Source organism: Pyrgilauda ruficollis, unplaced genomic scaffold (assembly GCF_017590135.1).
Source record: "Pyrgilauda ruficollis isolate IOZ18807 unplaced genomic scaffold, ASM1759013v1 scaffold68, whole genome shotgun sequence".
Classification (NCBI taxonomy): Eukaryota; Metazoa; Chordata; class Aves; order Passeriformes; family Passeridae; genus Pyrgilauda; species Pyrgilauda ruficollis.
In genome coordinates, this window is record NW_024528599.1 from 398,290 (window position 1) to 418,888 (window position 20,599).

Sequence of the window (20,599 nt, forward strand, 5' to 3'; positions counted from 1 at the left end):
TCAGCCCTGTTGAGTAAAACTGCTTTTATAGGGCAGCAGACAGCCAAAGGGTGGCACCCTGAGGATTTTGCTGCTTCTGGGATACTTCTAGTTATTCAGTAAGTTTTAATTAATTGGCTTGCCAGTTCCAGTATTTTTTCCAGTTATACAAAAGTGAATAAAAGGAAGACCACACACATTTCTCTACTTGTGCACTAAATGTGCATCCCAGCATTTTTTGGAACACAGGAGGCTTTCCAGGACCTGGCATATTTTTATGCATACATGAGCTGAGCACTTTACACCTACGAAGAGCTCAAAGGTCATGTCTACATGGTCTGATGGACTGCACAGCTTCCATTTGAAAACAGAGGCACAGTGAGAAATAACTTTGCTTTGCCAAGGCAAGGGAAGCATGAAGCAATAAATCCCCCACCTCCCTGCAAGTAGCGTTGGTGCCAACATCGTAGTAGCTGTTCAAAACATTAATAGTAGAATGTAGAGAACAGTTTTGCATAAGATCCCAGGGTAACAAGTCAATAACTAATTTACACTGTCATGCTTATTTAAGTAGTATTTTGTGTTTCCTAGGGACACAACATAACTTGGATAACACTTACTGACAGATGACAGATTGTCTCCACAGCTTTATGCAACCTATGCTCTACAAAATACTGTTCACTACAAGCAAAATCAGTACTTAGGATAAAACTGATGAAAACATTTCTTTCCTCTTTTGCCAAGGTTCTCATATTAAAACACTCCAACTCAACACAGTTAAAAATGGAGCAGGTCATATAAATTCAGTATTATAATATTATACAAATTTATACTCATTCAGGCACCTGAAGATGGAACACAGATCTCATTTTCTTCTAGATTTTCATAGTAAATTAATGTTTACATTCTTCTCATCAAGAATAGTGCAACCCTAGAACATTTAAAAAAATGAGTTTCACATTATAAAAACAGTATTAGGTAACTAATAAACTCACTCAGAATTTCCTGATTGTATCTCATTTTGATTAGCATGATAAAATGAAGAAACCTATCAGGATTTTTCACAAAATGGGATCTTAGTACACAGTTCAGTGTTGCACAGGTCTTGCCCAAAATTTTAATTTTAATTGTTATTTAAGAGTGGCATATTTCACTTGCCATTTTTCATGAACTTATGTCCAGATTACCTGAAGACTCTGCAGCATCTTTCCTCCACTGTCTCACCTGAGCCTGAAGGACTTTTTCATGGCCCGAGCTTATTTCTGCTGAGCCAACAGGCTGGTACTCTTAGCTGTGCCAAGAGCATAAAATTGCCTTTTATGTGCGGGAGGCAATGAGTGGGAAGAGGTAAAGAAGTTTCTTTCCTGAGCAGCCAGCCTTGGGAGGAACAAGATTGATGGCTGGTATTAACAGCCAAGACAAACCCAAGGCAGGGTGCCAAGGGATGCAGAACCCACACAACGGCGTTTGGCAGCCCTGTCCCAAAAGTCACCTGAGATCTCTCATGTCTTGCTGGACACTTTTGCATCCACATCCCTTTGCCACACATCCCCATTGGGCAGTGGTCTCGAGCAGATAACATTTTGTGTTTGTTTGTTCATGTTTTTCCTTGGAAAACCAGCCAGGAGTCAATCGTACCAGCCAGCCCAGTCTTCTGGGCTGGAAGACATCCAGCTCAAAATAAGGTAGAGATTGGGAGAAGCTGGTAAAACAAATGAAAACATCCTAAGATTAGTTATGCCACAGGCTAATAATTCAGAGGTTAGAGAGAAGTGCTGAATTCCTTCAAATCAGGTGTATGCATTCAATAGTCTCAACTAGTAAGTGGCTATTTGAGATTTTAATGTTGAGTGGGAGTTGCTCTTTTTTTGGAAAGGGAGTGTTATACCAGTCAGGGAGAATAAAGAGTTGTATTTATTTACACTTTAATTTATTGTTTATTTATGATTAATTGTTTACTTTCAGTGATCCTGAAGTCCAACCTGTCTCTGGGAAGTTTGATGCTCTGTGATGACTCCAGCTGTCTCAGTGTTTCGTGTCATTGCCAAAGCAGAAAAAGCCTGAAATGTGCAAGAAGGTTGCTACAAAATGCATCACACAAACACAGATCTTCTGAATTATAGGTTAGCATAAAATGCAACGCTTCAGTAAGCCCTAATGGCAAGCCATGTCAGGACATATCAATCAGTGTGGTATAAATGAAAAAAATGACACTATTCCACTGTGATCATTCTGTGAAACTTCTTAGAAGTAGAATAAAACAAATGCTTATATCTCTCTTCCTCACAACTTAAATTAAAGGAGTATAATATTGCTGTGCTTATAAAATGATACTGACCTGCTTTTTAGAAGTCAAATATGTAAGTGGTGAAGAACTGGAATATGATATGTAAAAAAGACAATAGGCAAATGAGTCACCCCTGAAGAATTTTTGTTTATTCTGTATCTCAAGATCCAAACCTTGTTGGTTCACAGAAGTATTTCATTTAGTGTTCCCATGCCTTTTTTTTTCATATTCCAGAAGATGGCAGTAGTCCCACAGTATCTTATGGATATATAATAGCTGTTTTGTCTCCAGACAGATTGGTTTTTTTCCAGCTGAGTTTCTCTATTTTACTACTTAAGGAGTAAATATTCATTAGCATTACTTCAGTCCTAACATACAGTTTGTACCCAAGTTTTCTTATCACCCATTCAGAATTTGCCTTAAAAAATTAATTTTTAAATAAAACTAAAATTAAAAAAAAAAAGCATTTGTATTAAAATGCCTTATTTAAGGCCATGTAAAAAGACATGTAATACTATGCATCTATTACTCTATTCTAGGGAGATATTAATGTTTGTTCTGTCTTGGGCTGGAGAGCAGAATGACATTATGAAGCTAATGATAGTTAAAACAGTTTTAATTGCAGCCCTGAGCAATCAGAAAGCTTAAACTTTTCAGCAAATATCTGTGCCTGCTGATGCATAAACTGGGGTACAAAGAAAAGCTTTTTCATTTTCATATTTGTGCTGCTAATTCTCCATTTAATCAGAAATATTGTATTTGGCATTCTCTTAAGACTCCATAAAGTCGAACCATGACACAATAAAAGCGTTAAGTCCTCTTTTTGAAAAAAAAAAAAGAAAAAAAGAAGAGTATTACACTACAGTTAGTGCTGAAACTGAAGATATAAATCTTCAGAAGCTGATGCATGGTGGTAACTGCAAAAGATGATATCTGTAAATGTCTGTAGGCAGCAGCAGCATCAGTTTTGGAGATCACTGGTATGGCATGAGGCTTAATGTGACTACAAATGCCATCAGAAGGAGCACAAGAACATGGGAGGGGTTGGGAACATGGATGGGTTGTTTCCAATGATGCTGCCTGCTGCATTTAAGGTCTCTCACTTACTGCTGAGGTTCCTGAGGTCCATGTGCATTACTTAGCTCACAACACTGTCCCTGGTGCACCAAAGCCCAGTGAGAGCTGCCTCTGTGTTCCACTGAGATTATGCCCTGTCTCTTTGTCTGCGTTTTCTCAGCACTTGACACAAAAAAGACTTGAGTTTGATCGGAACATTTGGATCTTACTTGATTAAATGTAATATATTACTTTAATACCATCTCCAGTATTCCTGAAGATCACTTCCTTCCCGAGTGTGTTTCAGAGTCTGTAGTTTCTTTTTCTTTTAATCTAGGAGCCAGCAATTCATTCCATTGTGATTAATATATTTTTGCCCTGCTTGCTGTGTGAACTGCAAAATACATGGAAGTTATTTTGGGGACAATAGATGAATTGTAAAGCAGCAATTGTGAAATTACCATGGTGAAATCCCAGCAAGTTTTTCTGCTTTCTTCTTGTTTCTCTTCCTCTTTCTCTGTTCTCTGAACTCAGTTGAGCTCCTGTCATGATGACCTGAGACTACTTCAAAGATGAGTAAAGAATGATTTAATCAATTGATAATCTCTCTTGACCTTGTTTCTGAAGGAAAAAGGAAAATGTGTTCAGAATAATTTAAAATCCTTCCTCTGTAACTTCAGCTGCCTGGAGCTGAATACATCTTCATTATTTTTGGAAAAATAACTGAAAGGTCCAATTTCCCTCTTGAAATCCTCTTGAATGCCTACCACAGCACTGAACTGCAATAAGGAGGATACAAGGCATTAGACACTTGTACAAAGTCATGAGGAGAAAGATGAGCCCAGTTTCAAAAGCCCAACAGTTTCAGGTCCCTAAACTGTTACCAAAAGATGAGGATTATCTGGTGAGAGATGACTTTACACCCTGTGCCTATGACAAGCCATAATTTACTTCATTAATCACCATTTTAAAGAAAGGACAAATTTAAGTGCTTCAGGGTCAGAAGCTGATGGTGACTGGTTTAAGTTGGACTTGAAACCACCTCTGATGCAACTGAGCGTGGCCCTGTGGCTCTGGCAGGAGGAGCTGCTGCATGTGTCAGGTGGCAGTTTCAGACAGGAAAGACATCGTGTTCCGTGACAAAGCTGCTACAGAAAAAAAATGAGAACGACAAGACCGCAGCAAGGGAACACAATTAAGCATTCACCCATATATTTAGAGCAACTAATGAGGGCTCTACAGCCGTTCAAAGCAAAAACTAAAGTATTATTAGTCAACTAATACTTGGAATTTGCTGGTCTAGGAAACAAATTGTCGCCTAAAGCATGCATCACAAAGGGAACCGCGTGAGACTGCTGCAGGATGGTGCTGTTGTGAAAAGAAAGCAAACACATCAACGCACAGGACCTCAAACTTGGATTGCCACCTCCTTCTAATCTTGACCTGACTACATGTGTCTTCACAAATCATTTCACCTCCATTCCCAATGCTCTGCTCACATTGCCTACAGAGGCTGTAAATTTTCTTTTAAGTGAAGGAGCTTATTAGAAGGAAGATGCAGATTTTCTGGAAATTTTTGTAGAAAGACAAGTCGCTGATGAAGCTGTCACCACTGATGGGTAATAACTATTTTATGGTGACAAACAACAGAGGAGGTGAAGTGAGAACAGTGCCAGGGGAAGACCTGAGAGGAACGAAAAGTGCTTTATATTTGACACTGTGCCTTTGATTTAATGAGTCTGCCTACAAGCTTCTGTTTCAAAGTGTACTTGTGTGAATTACAGGAGTGAAGATGCAGTTTCAGGTTGGAACAGTTACGGAGCAGTGTTGATCTAAACACAGGAAAATGGTGGGAGCTGGATATTCTGTGAGCCTGCTGCTCATCAAAGCTCACAACAGTTTTTCTTGGTTATCATCAGATCTGCTCCTTCTGACTACATTCTAGCTTACAAGTTACACAAATGGGAGTCCTGGACTTGTAACCAGAATTCTCAGGGACACCCATTTTTGTTATCTTTTATTTTCCTTTCCCCGCCACCCCCCCACCCCCAGTTGTTTTTTATCAAGCAACAATTTTTGCCTGCAGTTACAATTATGGACTCAAACCTTTGAGGAATTTCTCTGTTTCAACAAAGTATGCAATGCTAACTTAACTGATGCAAGCTAAGTCATTAGACGTACAGATTTAAAAAGGTATCAAATACAACAATCTCCTGGCACAACAGATTTCAAAGACTCAACGAATGAACAGTTTTGTTGTTTAAATGCATGTACCAGTATAGGCACCAGTGTGAACATAGGTTCTTTGTTGTCTCACTTCTTCCTAGTCCCATGTAAGCACTGTGGAATATCGTGGATGCACTAAGGGCTGTAAGTGCACTCTGAGGGAACACTAGGATGAATAAAGGAGGGGATCACAGGTTATTGGATGGTATTCTTCAGTATTTTTACTGATAACTTGGGTGACAAATCAAAGGTCACTCTTACTCAGCTAGTAAGCAATATTTTTTTTTCTTGGTAAGCAATATCAAACTGGAAAAAAACCCCAACTGGAATTGAAAACGTCCCTGACTAAGTGGAGCTAAAACAAAATTCAATCCTTCACAACTAAAAACAATGACCCATAGCCAAAAGATACACAAAATGTAAATGCATATGTGAAAAAAGTTGTGTTATATACAAAAGATGTTATTGATGTCGATGTCTTTACAACCCTCAAATTACCAACCTACTATATGAAGAATTAACACTAAGTCAGTGATGGTTCTGTGTTTCTATGTCATACTTTTGTATGCAACATCAATAGGGTGGCAATAATTTACTAAGGATCCTGACATGAATCTAATTTTCAGCAGGTAAAACTAACCACTGGCTTCTAAGTCATACTTAGGGTGCAGTCCATAAAGTTATCTGTCCCTGGAATTTTCTTGTTTTCTCATCAGTATTGACAATGTCAGCTACCCAGAAACTGTGACTACAAGCTCATTCAGTTGCAGATGTTTAGATATAAAAATGTTCAGTGCACTAATTTTATTTGCAATCCTTTTACTCATAAATAAAGGGGTTTTCATTTCAAAGAAGTTAAGAGAAAGAGTTTGTATAATTGTTATGACAGCTAAGCAGCTGCTGATATGCTTGGTACAACTCCAGCAATATTCCTAAACTTCAAATAAAAACTGCTAAATTCTACTTTTAATGCTCATGGACTTTGAAATCTGAGAAATTCTAGCAAGATACATGTTTCAAGTCTTGCTCACTCCTTACTAGTGAGGCAATGTGGGGTCTAAAAAACTCTTCATAGCAACACATCCTAGTAACCTACCTGAAAACATGACTTCTGCTTCAAATACTGTGTTAGATTTAATCTACATCAGCAGATTGATGGTTAAAAATCCATATTTCTAGAAGGTTGCAGATCTAAATGACAGGCACAAGGAGCAGTACCGGCTCCTGTGGTGGCATTAACATCAACATGCCTGCTTCTGCTATTTCTTGCACCACTTTGTAAAACATACATCTTCCTTGTAAAATGACCTGAAAGCTTACTGTTTCCCCCTAAGTTTTATAATTCTTTTTCTACAAGGTAAATGTTCAGTCTTCCATGTCTGAGTCAGTCTTTATACTGAATGATTCATTTTTGCCTGCAGACTAGGTATTTTCTAGTTATTAGCAATCAAATATGTAGTTGCACATTTTTCAGTGGGATGCCTATGTGAATTTGCTCTTCCCTTTCAGTAAAACAAAATGTTTCTGTTTCTGAATGTACAGCGCTTTGTGTGTGTGTGCATACACACCGTGGTCCATCTGAAAATGCTCTGAAGCTCACTCCTCTGAATGTTTATCTCTGTGGATTCAGATTATAAAAGTCTGATGGGAAACCACCCTTTCTTCCGAGGACACTTCAAAACAGTTACTTGCAGCTGCCATATCTGCTCCACTTTTAAGTCTTTCACTGAGAAATTGCAATTTTTTATTTGAAGAATCAGAAAGCAGACACTAAATCTTGCCACTAAACTGCAATTTTAAAGGCATGAACTGCACCGAGATAGAGGTCTTCCCATTTAAGGAAGGACTCCAGTTCTCTGCCACATTTGCAGCACAAAATGGGCTGTCTTTAGCCTCTGACAATATTTGTTTAAAATTTATGGCCCTTGCCCATCTGCATTTCCTAGTTCATGGTATGTATATATAAGGAGAGAAAAAAAGAGGGAGAGAAATTCTTCCTAACATACATTTAAATATAAAAGTTCCCTGTTTAAAATAGTTCTTGATGCAGAGGTTTACTTAGAATTTATTTATAAAAAGACTCCACAGATGCAAGTGGATGCTAACTGCCTGCTGCTACAGTAATATGTCCTGCAGCCTAAATAATATATCTAACCATTCCAGAACAGCCAGCAGCATGTGGACTAAAACTGCTTCGTCCTGCACGCTGTGTAGAGACTGATTGCATTGGGCCATGATGATAAGAATGGGAATGGATTTAAATGGCAGCCAGAAACTTCATATCACTGGGAAAGAAGACAGAGCTTTTCTGCTTGCTAACTTTGTCACATGTCAGCTCCTGAAGTGTGGCCAACATAGAAGTTAAAATAATAAATAACAGCGCTATGATATTTGTTGCTGTTTTCCAAGCATTTTGTCACAATGCATGTGGAAATGGATTTTAGGACTTGAGAGGATTAACTTTTTGTTTTCTAACAACATGTAAGACTGTTTGGAGTCTTGGATGTATGAGGTAGGGAAGTCCTTATCAGTGTATGTAGGCAATAGATATGCTATTACCATGGTTTCATGGTATAGCATCACACTGCTGGGTATTTGTGTTAGGTTTGAAACACATGCAAAACAGGTAATTATTGTATTTCAACACCAAGAGTCCTGATAGACATAAAAGATGCCTTCACAGTTAACTATTTGATGACAATAGTGATCCTCATATCATTACAAGTAAGATTTAAGTGAAACATTTTTTCAATAAAAAGATACATTCTGTATTTCACTAGGTAAACACCAATATTTGCACAGACATAAGTGATTCAATGGATCATGGATTAAAAACTGCAAATTTGGGATTTTTATTCTGATGAAGGAATGGCTCTTTTGATAAGGACAGGCAGCTGCTGCTCATTTTTTCCCTTCTCCACAAAGCCAGATAGACTCTAAGCATAATAACACACAGTTTGGATAATGTTATCACCATATGTTGTAACAAAATGATAATAGCAATGTTATAAGAAATGGTAAAATATGTCTTGTTATTTCTATTGTACAGTAATTTCTGAAATTGTTTTGCCCAGTTTCATGTGACTGCTTCGAAAGATGAACCTAATTAAGGACTAGCTGATTAAACAGCTGACATAACTTGTAGCCAGAAGGAATATCCCTCCACAGCTTCCCTGGCAATCAGCTCTGTGAAGGGTTGACCCTGGCTGGACTCCAGGTTCCCAGTAAAGTCACTCTATCACTTGTCTTATCTCAGAAGGACAGGGGAGAGAAAATATAACTAAATGCTCATGGATCAAGATAAGGACAGGGAGAGATCACTCACTGGTTACTGTAAAAACAGGCAAAACAGACTTCACTTGGAAAAATTAGTTTCATTTATTACCAGTCAAATGAAAGTAGGATAATGGGATAAAAAACCAAATCTTAAACCCTCTCAATTCTACACCTTCCTTCTTTCCATTCCTCCCAAGTTCTATCCCTCCTTCCTGTCAGTGGCACAGGGGGACAGGGAATGGGGATTGCAGTCAGTTTGTCACACATTTTCTCCACTACTCCTTCCTCTTCAGAGGGAGGACTCCTCACACTCTTCCCCTGGTCCAGTGTGGGGTTCATCCCACTGGAGATAGACCTCCACAACTTCTCCAGTGTGAGTCTCTCCCAAGGGCTGCAGTTCTTCATGCACTGCTCCAGTCTGGGTCTCTTCCATGTGTTACTGTCAACAGGAACTGGCTGCTGTAACGCAGCTCCTCACTCCAAGGGGCCACAGGAAAGGGCCTGCTACAGTGTGGGCTTCCAAGAGGGTCACAGCCTCCTTCATGCATCCACCTGCTCCAGAATGGGGTCCTCCATGTCCCCCTCCCTTCAGGGATGCAGCTGCCTCAGCATAGTCTTCACCATAGGTTGCAGGGGAATCTCTGCTCCAGCACCTGGAGAACCTCCTGCCCCTCTCTCTTTGTCTGCAGAGATGTTTCTCTCAATTATTCTCATTTCTATCTCTGGTTGTACTGCTGTTTTCCAGCAACTATTTCCCCTTTCTTAAATCTGTTATCCTAAAGATGCCACCACTGTCACTGATGGACTCGGCCTTGGACAATGGTGGGCCTGTCTTGGAGCTGACTGGCACTGCCTCTTTTGGACATGGGAAACTTTCTGGCAGCTTCTCACAGAAGCCATTCCCGTAGCTGCCCTACTGCTAAAACCTTCCCATGCAAACCCAATACAGGTTAGTACTTCTGAAATTTCCCAACACCTTCTCTAAGAACTCCCTCTCCACCGCTCACCTGACCTGACCAGGTTGAGGCCACTGGGACTGTGGGACCATCACAGTGAAATATCTGTGGGCAAGACCCGATGTTCTTCAATGATTTTAGCAATGTTTAAGCCATTAACTGTTTCAGTCTCGCACACCTCTCTGGGGAATATAGCATATGGAGCTATTCAGGATCTTATTACATGAGATGCATTGTCACAGTAATCCAGCTGCAAGGGAAGGTGTGAAAGACTCCATTGCATGCATCAAAAAGGAGGCAGAATTTTAAAGCAGTAAATTCAGTAAATGAACCTGTATCCATGGTATTAATAGAGCGTGTGTCACACTGACAAGCAGTGGTGAAGCAGGAGCAGCATGAGGGCTGTTGGTCATGGTTAGTGAGTCAGTGTCAGAGGCAGAGCCATAGCACGGTGGTTGGGGGGACTCTGACTTCTCCGTTGCAAGAAGAGGAAAACACATGTTCTGTTCATATCTGATGACAAATAAGAGCCTTGTTCTGCTCCAAAACCTACTCTGTGAGATAAGAGAGTGAAGCCTGTAAGTAATTTTCCTCATGGCGTCACTGGATGCCGTGCCATTACCATTGCAATGAGACAAACCTTTTGCCATAGGATACAGTCACACATGGCCTATTTTCCTGTGGTTGAATTCACCTCCCTCAGCTATATTGGCAAGACAAACTCAGAGGCTTTCAGGAATGCTGAAAGGTCTGCATACACCTTGGAGAGGAAATACAATCATAGAATCGTTTAGGTTGGAAAAGGTCTCTTAGATAATCAAATCTAATCATTAACCTAAGACAGCAGTGTTCACCAATTAGCCATGTTCCCAAGTGCTACATCTACACATCTTTTAAATATTACCAGGAATGCTGACTCTGCCTCGGGCAGCCTGTCCCAACACTTGACAGCCCTTTCTATGAAGGAATTTTTCCTAATGTCCAACCTAAACCCCCCCTGATGCAACTTGAGGCTGTTTCCTCTTGTCCTGTCTCTTGGAAGAAGAGATTATTTGGGAGAAGAGACTGACCTCCAGCTGGCCACACCCTCCTTTCAGACAGTTGTAGAGTGTGATAAGGTCCTCCCTGAGCTTCCTTTTCTCCAGACTGAACATCCCCAGCTCCCTCAGCCACTCTCATAAGATTTTGCAGATATCTATAATCCCTAAGTATTTTGCACACCTTACTTACCTGCTATGAATTATTAATTATTTCCAATAGGTTTCAGGAATTTTTTCCTGAGGTACAGCTGATCTATTCAAAGATGTCAAAGAGCTCCTCTCCTTTAAATGTGTATTTTAGCTATCAAGATATTCTTTTGTGGATAGAGTAGTTCCAGTTATTTAAAGTGAGTGTCTATGACACCAGTAAAACATCAGGATGGCATTTAAACGAGGAGTTGTTGAAAAATAAATATATACCAGAAAATTTAATAATTAGTCAGCAGCAGTCTTCTGAAATGCACCCTCATAATTTGCCATTTCATGTAGAAATTAGTGCTTTTTGAAATGAAAACCAGGTAACTTTCATCTGCTGTGTAACCTCATAATTACTATGCAGAAAATAGAGAAATGAATATATTTGTAGTAAAGAGTGTTAGTAGCTAATATTTCAAATGACAAGCATATACCACGGCTGTATTACTGCTGTTTAAATGCCATTGGTGTGTAGGGCTAGTTGGAAAAATATTTGCAGTTACAGTCTTGTTACGAAAAAATGGAATGGAAATATTTCATAATTGGAAAGGTGGGATAAGAATGCTGCCATCCAGGAGTGCCAGGCAGCCCTAAGGCACTGGTTTAAATGTTGGAGTTGTGTAGGGAAGAAAAACCTGCCTTGGCAGAAATGAATTAAAAACGAGCATCATTTGGAGAGGGGAGGAAACAATGACAATGACAACAAACTCAAATAAATCCACCCAGAATATTGAAACAACCCTAATGCAAGTGTTCACTTTCTTGTGGTTGCAGAGAGTGTGTAACAGCAACACATGAACAGAAAAGTGCCCTCCAAAGTGACTCCGAATTTTGGCTGTTTCCTTGTCCTTCCTTTGAGCTCATAAACCATGAGGGGAGGAGGAGAAAATTATTGTAGCTGTGGGTATCTCTTGCTCACACCAAATAATGCCTTTGCTACCAAAGGAGGAACTTCTGAAGGGTGTGAAGGGTGTAAAGGCTGACCTGTGGGACAGGACAGCAGCACAGATGGGAAACTCAGAGCAGTCTGACAGAGTTTAGCTCTGTAGAGCCAAGCAAAAAAGACCCAAAATAAATTACCAAGTTTTTATTTCCTGGTTCCAGGAAATTTGGAATTTTTTTAATAGACACTGAAGAAGATTTTATTGCATATATGCATATAATTGATAACAGGGGAGAATTTCCAGATTTTATAGCCCTTGAGCAGTGCAATAGGCTATATTCATTATCCTTACTGGAGGCTGATAGTTTTATCTCTGTCATCCTCCAGTTATCTGATAAACAGCCTACATTTGCTTGATCAGCTGGTATGGCAACAAAACATGGCATTTATGTTCATTTTCTGTAGCAGGTGTTTCTATGAAATATCCATACTACTGCAATTGTCAGTGGTTGGTTGCTGTCATCCAGGCATAAAAATGTCCAGGGACACAAAGAACAAGCCAAATAATCTTCTTATTTTCATAATTTTCATTGCTAGAACAAGAAGTAAGATCCAATGAATCAGTTGTATTTACTGAAAGAAAATAAAAATACACTAAAATGTAAAATAGGAAGAGTAAGTTAGTTTGAGTGTCCCCTATACCACAAATTTGGATTCTTATTCTAGTTGTTATTGATGATATTAAGACTTTAGGCATTAGGAAAGCACCACATTGTAATTTTTATATTCCCTCTGATTTGTATAATTCCCTTCATTAATGCATGCTTGATAACAATTATTTTAGCCAAGCTGTGGATGAATACAAGAAGAAAGGACCACCCTTAGTTAGGGCTATTAATTGAATTTGACAGTAGAGGTAGTTAGGGTAGGAGGAAGCACTGCAAGAGCAGCAGCAAGTCCAGTTGGCTAGTCAAGAGAGACAGGCTTGTGTGACATATGGCAATGCCTGGGAGCTTTGAAAACTCCGCAGTAGATGTCACTCTCAGCAGGAATTTACAGCCCCTAAGCAGCCCAAAGTCAACACAAACAGTTAAGGAAAAAAGACCATCATTTCTCCACTCAGCATGCAGTGTCCTGAGCATTTCTTGGGAAATAGCAAAGTGCAGATCACTGATCTGATTGATTACTCTGGGACCACATCATCAGCGTGGCAGTGGTCACGGTGGGAACATGATTTTCAGATTTGCAGCTTTGCTGGCTGTAAGTGTGCCAGTGCAAGGGGAAAGGAAAAGCTACAATAGCTCTAATGCACAGGCATAAAAGCACACCATGGCTTGTCATGGTGTTAGCAGCAGGCTCCACAGCAGCAGCAGGACATTGCCATTCCCCCATCTGGGCTCTCCAGGTTGCCAGTCACCCTGTCTATGTTGAGCATTTCCCAGGAAGGATGGGGTACAGGGCAGCAGGGGGAATGGTGCTGCTGCAGCTGCTGCTACCACCCTGCTGTCCTTGCATTGGCAGCTGCAGCAGCATCACAGGGAAATATCCTTGGCAGGCTAGCCTTGCCTTTGGATGCTCTCCACTCTTCAGCAAATAAAGGATTATTCTCCCCATGATAATTCCACATGTGGTTGATTGCCTGCTGCCTCACGAGTACTAGCTCTGGTAAGAGAGCTTCTGCTGACTGGGCACGTCTGACAGGGGACTGAAACCTCAGAATGCCTTCACTGCTGTCCTCAGCACACTGCAGCACCCAGAGAAACTCAGCATAGCTCTCAGGGCGGTGGCTGCTGCTGCTGGCTCTCCTCTTGCTGAGTGCTAAGAAACTCAGGAGCTACAGACTGTGGTTGTTTGCCTTTCCTGGGCCTCTTTTGTAGATGACATCAACAGGATCAAACATTGACAGCCCCAGTTGCTTGGAGTTTATGATTTTTGAAGAAAAAAAAAGCAGAAAAGTATTAATTGTGACAAGCATACAATTTGGATCTTTCTTAGCCAATAAATGATGATGAGTCACAAAATTTCAGTTCCAGTAGCTCTCCAAAACTGGCTACTAATCCAGAGTTGAGTCAAAACACAGATGAGTTCATTTTACAAATCTGCTACTGGTAGGTCTCTGAGCCAAGAAACTCACAACTCAAGCAAAGGCCACAGGTGATAGATAAGGTATTTATAAATGTTTGCAGAACCTTGAGTCATTTCCAGCTTACTTCTTTTAACTCCATTTATAATTTCAGCAGAAAAAAGCTGGCAATGGTGGGGGCAGGAGCTAGGATTTTTTAAATTCAATTTTATGGATGACAACAACCCAAATGCAGTTACTGCTGAGATTTGACTTAAAATAATCTCCTTAATCTACTCACACCCTCATTCTCTAGAGACTGAGATTGCTTCACTCAAATTCAAAGACAGTAATAACATGAACAGAATAAAGTGGAGTGAGGCAGTAAACCTAAGACAAACTGGAAGAATAGAGATCTCTCTTTTTTGGAAGACAAACAAAAAATGTCTAAAGTCTGGGTTCTTTTTGACATTCATAACTTTAAAATAACTAGCAGTAGTAGGAACCAGGTTTTCTGAAAACCGCTTCTCTTTCTCAGTGCCTCTGAAATTTTAGTGGTTTCTATAGAATTCTAAATTTATTTGAAAATGATCATTTAGATGTTTAAAGTCAGGCACCAAGCAATGGGATTAATCTCTTGAAGAGGGCTCCTTTCATCCAACAGAGAAGAATGAACTCTCACCATCTACTCCTACAAACTAGTTTCAAGCAAAACTGTAGTTCAACTGTCTGTGTTAGCTGCTCCTCTGCAGTAACCCCTTTTTTTTTTTGTGTTAGTGACTGAAAAATGGAGCACAAAATTCAAGAAAGTTAACCTGAGGTACTACTAGCCCTAGGAATATATTTTTGTACAAATAAAACATACAGAAAATGTTAAAGAGCTCTCAAAGGTAAGTTAAGTAACAAATCCACAAAAGTTACAGGGAGGAAAATTAATTTCTAGAGACTTTTGTCTCTATCTGAATAAAACAGAAATGAAAAGAAAAACAGAATCAGAGCATATCCAAGCTCAAAACCACATCAAAACTAATATCAGTGACTAACAAGAATGAAATTAAAGATTATTCAAAAAGTTAATTAATGAGATGCATAAGGCAAGCTGAGTTGATTGTTGCAATACATTTGGTTTAATAAAAATAAAGCCATTGGATTGGGGCTTTCCCCATTTCAGTTTTTTCTGTTCCAGATCATAATTTATTTTTAATAAATTTGGAGACACATATCTGGGAACAGGAATTGTTAACCTGCCACATGGCTGAAATTGCTTTTGCTGTTGCAATTTTACGGTGAGTGCAAATGGGACAATAAGATTCTGTATATGTAATTGCTGAATTTATTATTCATACTACTGTTTTTTTAAATACACAGAGGAGATGATAAATTTGCACTCATTTGTCTATTATCTGAGAGACCCAGATCCATTCACTTTGAAGACAGTTACAGAAACAAATAAGGAACAGCTATTTGCACAAAGTTTTGAATAAATAAATAGATTTGATTAATTTATTTGCCAGGGATTTGGGTCTTTTACACTGCTATCTATTCCTGTTATATCATGGCAATACAGACTGCTGGCTGCCTGCCCCAGTTTTAACTTCCAACAATTTTCCTTGTTCTGGTGCACCCAGTGAAGTTCTGGACTAGGAGGCTCGTCCTCCCAGGCTCTCTGATCAAACCAACTGTCCCAGATGGCAGCCCACAAGAAGGCTGCACTAATGGTCAGTGATCTGGTGAAGACATTGCCCAACAGCAGATTACTCACATGCTTTGGAAATCAATGTAATACTTGTTTTCAGATGAAAGTACCCCTTGCTGTGAAATTTACATTTCTTTCTGTGTCCTCTGTGTATTACAGTCTGGGTATGAGCATGAAAGGCGTATTTCTCAGATACTCTAAGCTGGTCTAAATCCATGCTGCTACCAGTAATTTTACACTTTCCCTGGCTTTGGCACTATACTCACATGTGATGGCTGAGCCTTATGAGTTTGACCATTTAATTACCCTGATTGAACATAAATCCTTCTTTTGTGCATAAAATCTGCTTCCAGTCCCTGCACAGCTAAATCAAAGTCTTTAATTGAAATAAGAGCAAGTGAGGAGACACAAGGCCAAAGTGTGGGTGGGAGCCCAGCATCTCCTTGCTCCATTTTGGTGGTATCATGTCTTCAGATTGGCTGGAAGAGAAAAGCCTCCTACCTCCAGTTAGGGTTTGTTTAGTAAAAGGTGTTAAAGTTTGTTTAGTACCTGATGTTTTGCAACTGCAGCTAGCATTTAAACTATGTAAAATGAGGATGAAAGTCTGATGTTCAGTTAAACATTTTGCTTTCACAGATTTAGCTTTCCTCACAGCTGTTTGCTGCATCAAATTTTATTCCTTTCATTCTCATCATGCAAGACTGTCTTTTCATCTCTTCCATCCCCCAGATTCCTTCCATCCTGGAATACATCAATGAAATCACATTAAGTTTACTCTAAAATAATTTAGTAGCATTAAACAGACTGTGGATTGAAATTCATGTCTCACATGGTTCTGGTTTTGCAGTGCAAATTATCCTGGAAAATATGGCAGAAAACTGCAGGAATTGAGAAACAAAGGCAGTTGTTACAGGAGTCTGTGGTCAGTAATATCACAATAGTATATGGAGGAAGAACACAACTGAGCTGATAATATGGAAGTAATCTGTCCCATGGGCCATTACTCAGCTGCAGCGCTGGTGCCGCATGTCAGAACACATGTCCTTCATACGAGTGTTATTTGACAGGACTTTGGGGACCAGACATGTTACTGCTGTTGCAATGTCAGTAAATTCTCCCCAGACTGTTCCTGACAGGTGTTTTGTTCGTTCCCATCCACTCCACCTGAGAAACAGCCTTCTAGACAGGGTCACCACCTACTTGCTTGAACCAGAGGACCAAGAGCTGACCACTCTGTGCATGTCTGTGCTCACACCCCCTGAACCCTCAGGATGATGTGGAGACAAAAAAGAACAGGGAAAGGGGGTGACCTGTGTGCTGTCTCTTACAGGAGATCAAAAAGAACTAGGGAAACTGACTAAACCATTTGTGGACATGGCAGGTGGTTGTTTCTGGATGAGCACTTACAAGATGAGAACACTGTTGCGGGGTAAAGGCCGGGAGGGCAGCAAGGAAGGTTGATGCAGTTTAAATGCAGGAGGCTGTCTGAGGGGAGCTCTGTGAGCCATGAGTGTGGCAACAGGTCTTCTGGCTGACCTCTCCAGTATTTCCTCTTGTTACTGGGAGATCATATGATTGATGTTAATCACTGAGCTGGCCCCATCCATCTCCTATTGCCTCTCTGCCAACAGATGGGAACAAAATTAGCAGCTGGTATTATTCTCTGCTGTTGCCCCAGCTCTCATTAATGAGGCAGCCTGAGTGCAGTCCTTTATTCCTGCTTCCCTGCCAGTCAACCCCTGGGCTAGGATAACAGCCCATGCCTTTCTCTTGGCCTCATGCTGTAGTCCTCAGTAATTTTGTTTCAAGGTGTTTAGAGGCTAGGCTGTTTGATTTGTTTCCTTCACCATTTTAGTTTGATTCCTGCTATGGGCTTTTTGTTCATGAGTCAAGCTCCAAGAGAACACTATTTAAAATGTGAAGTGTGAAAGCACCAGAGAGCTGCAATGGCACAATGTATTATTCTCCTCCATGTAATCTGAATAATTCATTAGCTCAAAAGTCCAGGAGTCAGTTTTGAATTTGTCATCCTCCATTTTTTTTTTCAGAAGCCACCTATTTGAGCCCAGGCCAGTAAGAGGTTTGATGGCATTGAAGGTTGCTTTTGTAGCTGAGGACTGAAGAGAAACTCCAGTTGTGTTGGGCTGTAGTTTAAATGGCCAGATACCTGGTTAGATACAGGCATCTTGGGTGAAAACTTGAATATCCACTTGATCTATCCAAACACAGCATAACTGTGCAGTTACCCCAGAGCTGTGGTATATTTCAGTCATGTATTACACATGTTGATTTCTCCAGCAAGGTCTGTTATTGCCAGAAAAGGGAATTAGTGGAACAGTAGATTTGTGACCACTGGTGAGTGGGAAAAACAGAAATGTGTTTGTTTTACATCATTTTTAGTAAGTGATATTTTTTCATTTGCAGAGTTTAAGAGCTAAAGAAATGATGTTGTGGCCAAAAAAGTAAAAAAGACATCTCATAGAAACTCCATTAGAATTGGTGTGGTTAACATATAGAAAGAGTAGGTAGCTTTACCTACAAGGTATTTTGGTATTGTTCTGATAGCTGCTTGTGGAATATTAGGAAATCAGCCATTCTTTCAATTGCATGGCAGACAGGAAACAAAGATGTTTTCCTTTACAGCATCAAAGGAAACTATCCCTGAATTTATGTCTCTCTGAAACCCTTGGATACAGAGCCAGGAGAGTCCTGTCTTCTGTGTAGCCATTTTTATAGCTTTGAAGACAAGTGGCTATAATCTGTGCAAACACACAAAGATAAAAGAAGAAGGCAAGGCAAGATCAGGCTCAGCATTTCCTCTTTCAGGGATAATGCATTGTTATCTCTTGAATTAAACCACCTTTCTCTTAGCTGAAAATTTGTTTTCTGAAGTGTAATTGTAGGAGAAGGAGGCATGAATGTGAGAAGTTATATTAGTAGTTATGTTAGTATGGAACAAATACTAGGTTACCATTTAGAGTTTCTACTGTTCCAGTGACAAAGAAAAGAAATCAATTCATACTTTGAGATTTTTTTCTATAATATGGTTGATTAATACCTTTAATAAAAATTAATGCAATTTCTCATCATTTTTATATTAATAAATTAATTTTTACATTTGGAATTGAAATGCTACTTAATTGTTTCTGTTATAGTGATATAATAGTCATCACAAAATATTGTTGTTTGAAATCAAGTTCTAAAGCTTTAGTTCCCTTTTTGTCACTACAAAAGCTCAAGCTGGTGGTAGTAGGCATTTGTAATCCCAGTGGGGCATGTTTATTGCTTGTGTAACCAGCAATATCCTGGTTTATGTCCAGGATAAAAATGTCCTGCTTTAAGTTCTCTGCTTTCATTTTTATATCAAAGAATCACAGACTCTATCTGGTACAGATTTACAGTCACAGACTCCTGCAAACATTCCTTTGGCAATAAGCCAGAGTCTGCTTTGTCTTTTTGCTTTCTTTCAAATTAGCTCAATAAACATCAGAGGATTATTCACACCAGACCAAAAAGCACTGTAAAGCACAGCAGAACAATTACCATCTTGCCCCGGCTACACCTCAAATGTAAAATGTGAGCAGGAATCTTTGGGCTTAGTTCCAGTAAGCCAGAACATAAACACATGTGCCAAGATGGCAAGTGTGACCTGCTCCCTGCCCATCAGGCACCTTCTGGGGATGGATGGGACCCCACATGAGGAGAGGAGAGGAGAGGAGAGGAGAGGAGAGGAGAAGAGAAGAGAAGAGAAGAGAAGAGAAGAGAAGAGAAGAGAAGAGAAGAGAAGAGAAGAGAAATCCTCTCTTTAAAAAAGGATAGAGAAGAGAAATCCTCTCTTAAGAGAAGAGAAGAGAAGAGAAGAGAAGAGAAGAGAAGAGAAGAGAAGAGAAGAGAAATCCTCTCTTTAAAAAAGGATAGAGCTGGAAGTTTGGACCAGCCCTTCTCCTAGTTGACCTGTGGTAACACAGTGCAGGACTTGAGGCAATGAGCCTTTCAGTTCATATTTTCTGCTTTAAAAAAGTCTGTCCCACACTACTTAGGATTGGTTCTGAGTAAAGAAAGGTTTTCATTTGGCAATGTATTTTGCACAAGTGAAATAAAATACGAAAGCAAAATAAACAAAACAATGTATCAAAAGGTCAGTACCATGAGAATCTTGCCCTAGAAATACAAAACTATTTCTAAGCTCAGCCTTCCACCTGCATGCCTGTAATTTAGTAAAAATATCGCCACAAAAATTAAATGCCATTTCTATTTATGTTTCAGTTAAAAAAAATGTGCTTATATTTGTTGTTGCCTGTGCAGATTGTTATAAGTACCTTTAACAGTTTCTAAGCATGATCTAATTATTTTTCTAAAACATAAATGATGGAACAATCTTATTGTGGTGATTTGTGAATAATAATTTTAAAAAGTCTCTACAAAGATGCAGAGAAAACTTAGGCACTATGATACTGAAAATTGCTCTGAGGTAACTCATTGCTGTGTTACAAAAATTTTAACTTTTTAAACACATTAAATATTAATTCTAACAATTCTCCCTTATCTCCCCAGTCACCATGGAGTTACCAAGGCAAGGACAAGGGACAAAAAACCTCACCAAAACAAAACCTATTATTTGCTGAGAGAGGCTCAACTTTATTAGTAAAAGTTACTTATCTTTGAAGAAGACACATGCCACTTAACTTTAGCCTTTCTCATTCAGAAAGTATAAATATTTTGCTTACACAGTCAGCAAAATTTCTACACCGCTTTATGAAGACACCTAACATTAGATACATTTTCAAACATACTGTTTCTTTCTTTGACAAAGAGAAATATTTGCCAGTTAGGCCTTAGCAAACTTACTTCTCATCTTACTCTCTGTCTGTCTTAGTATCACTTAGATTAAAGTTTTGCTTCAGTAACTGTTACAATTAAAATATCACAGTGAGAGGGCTTAA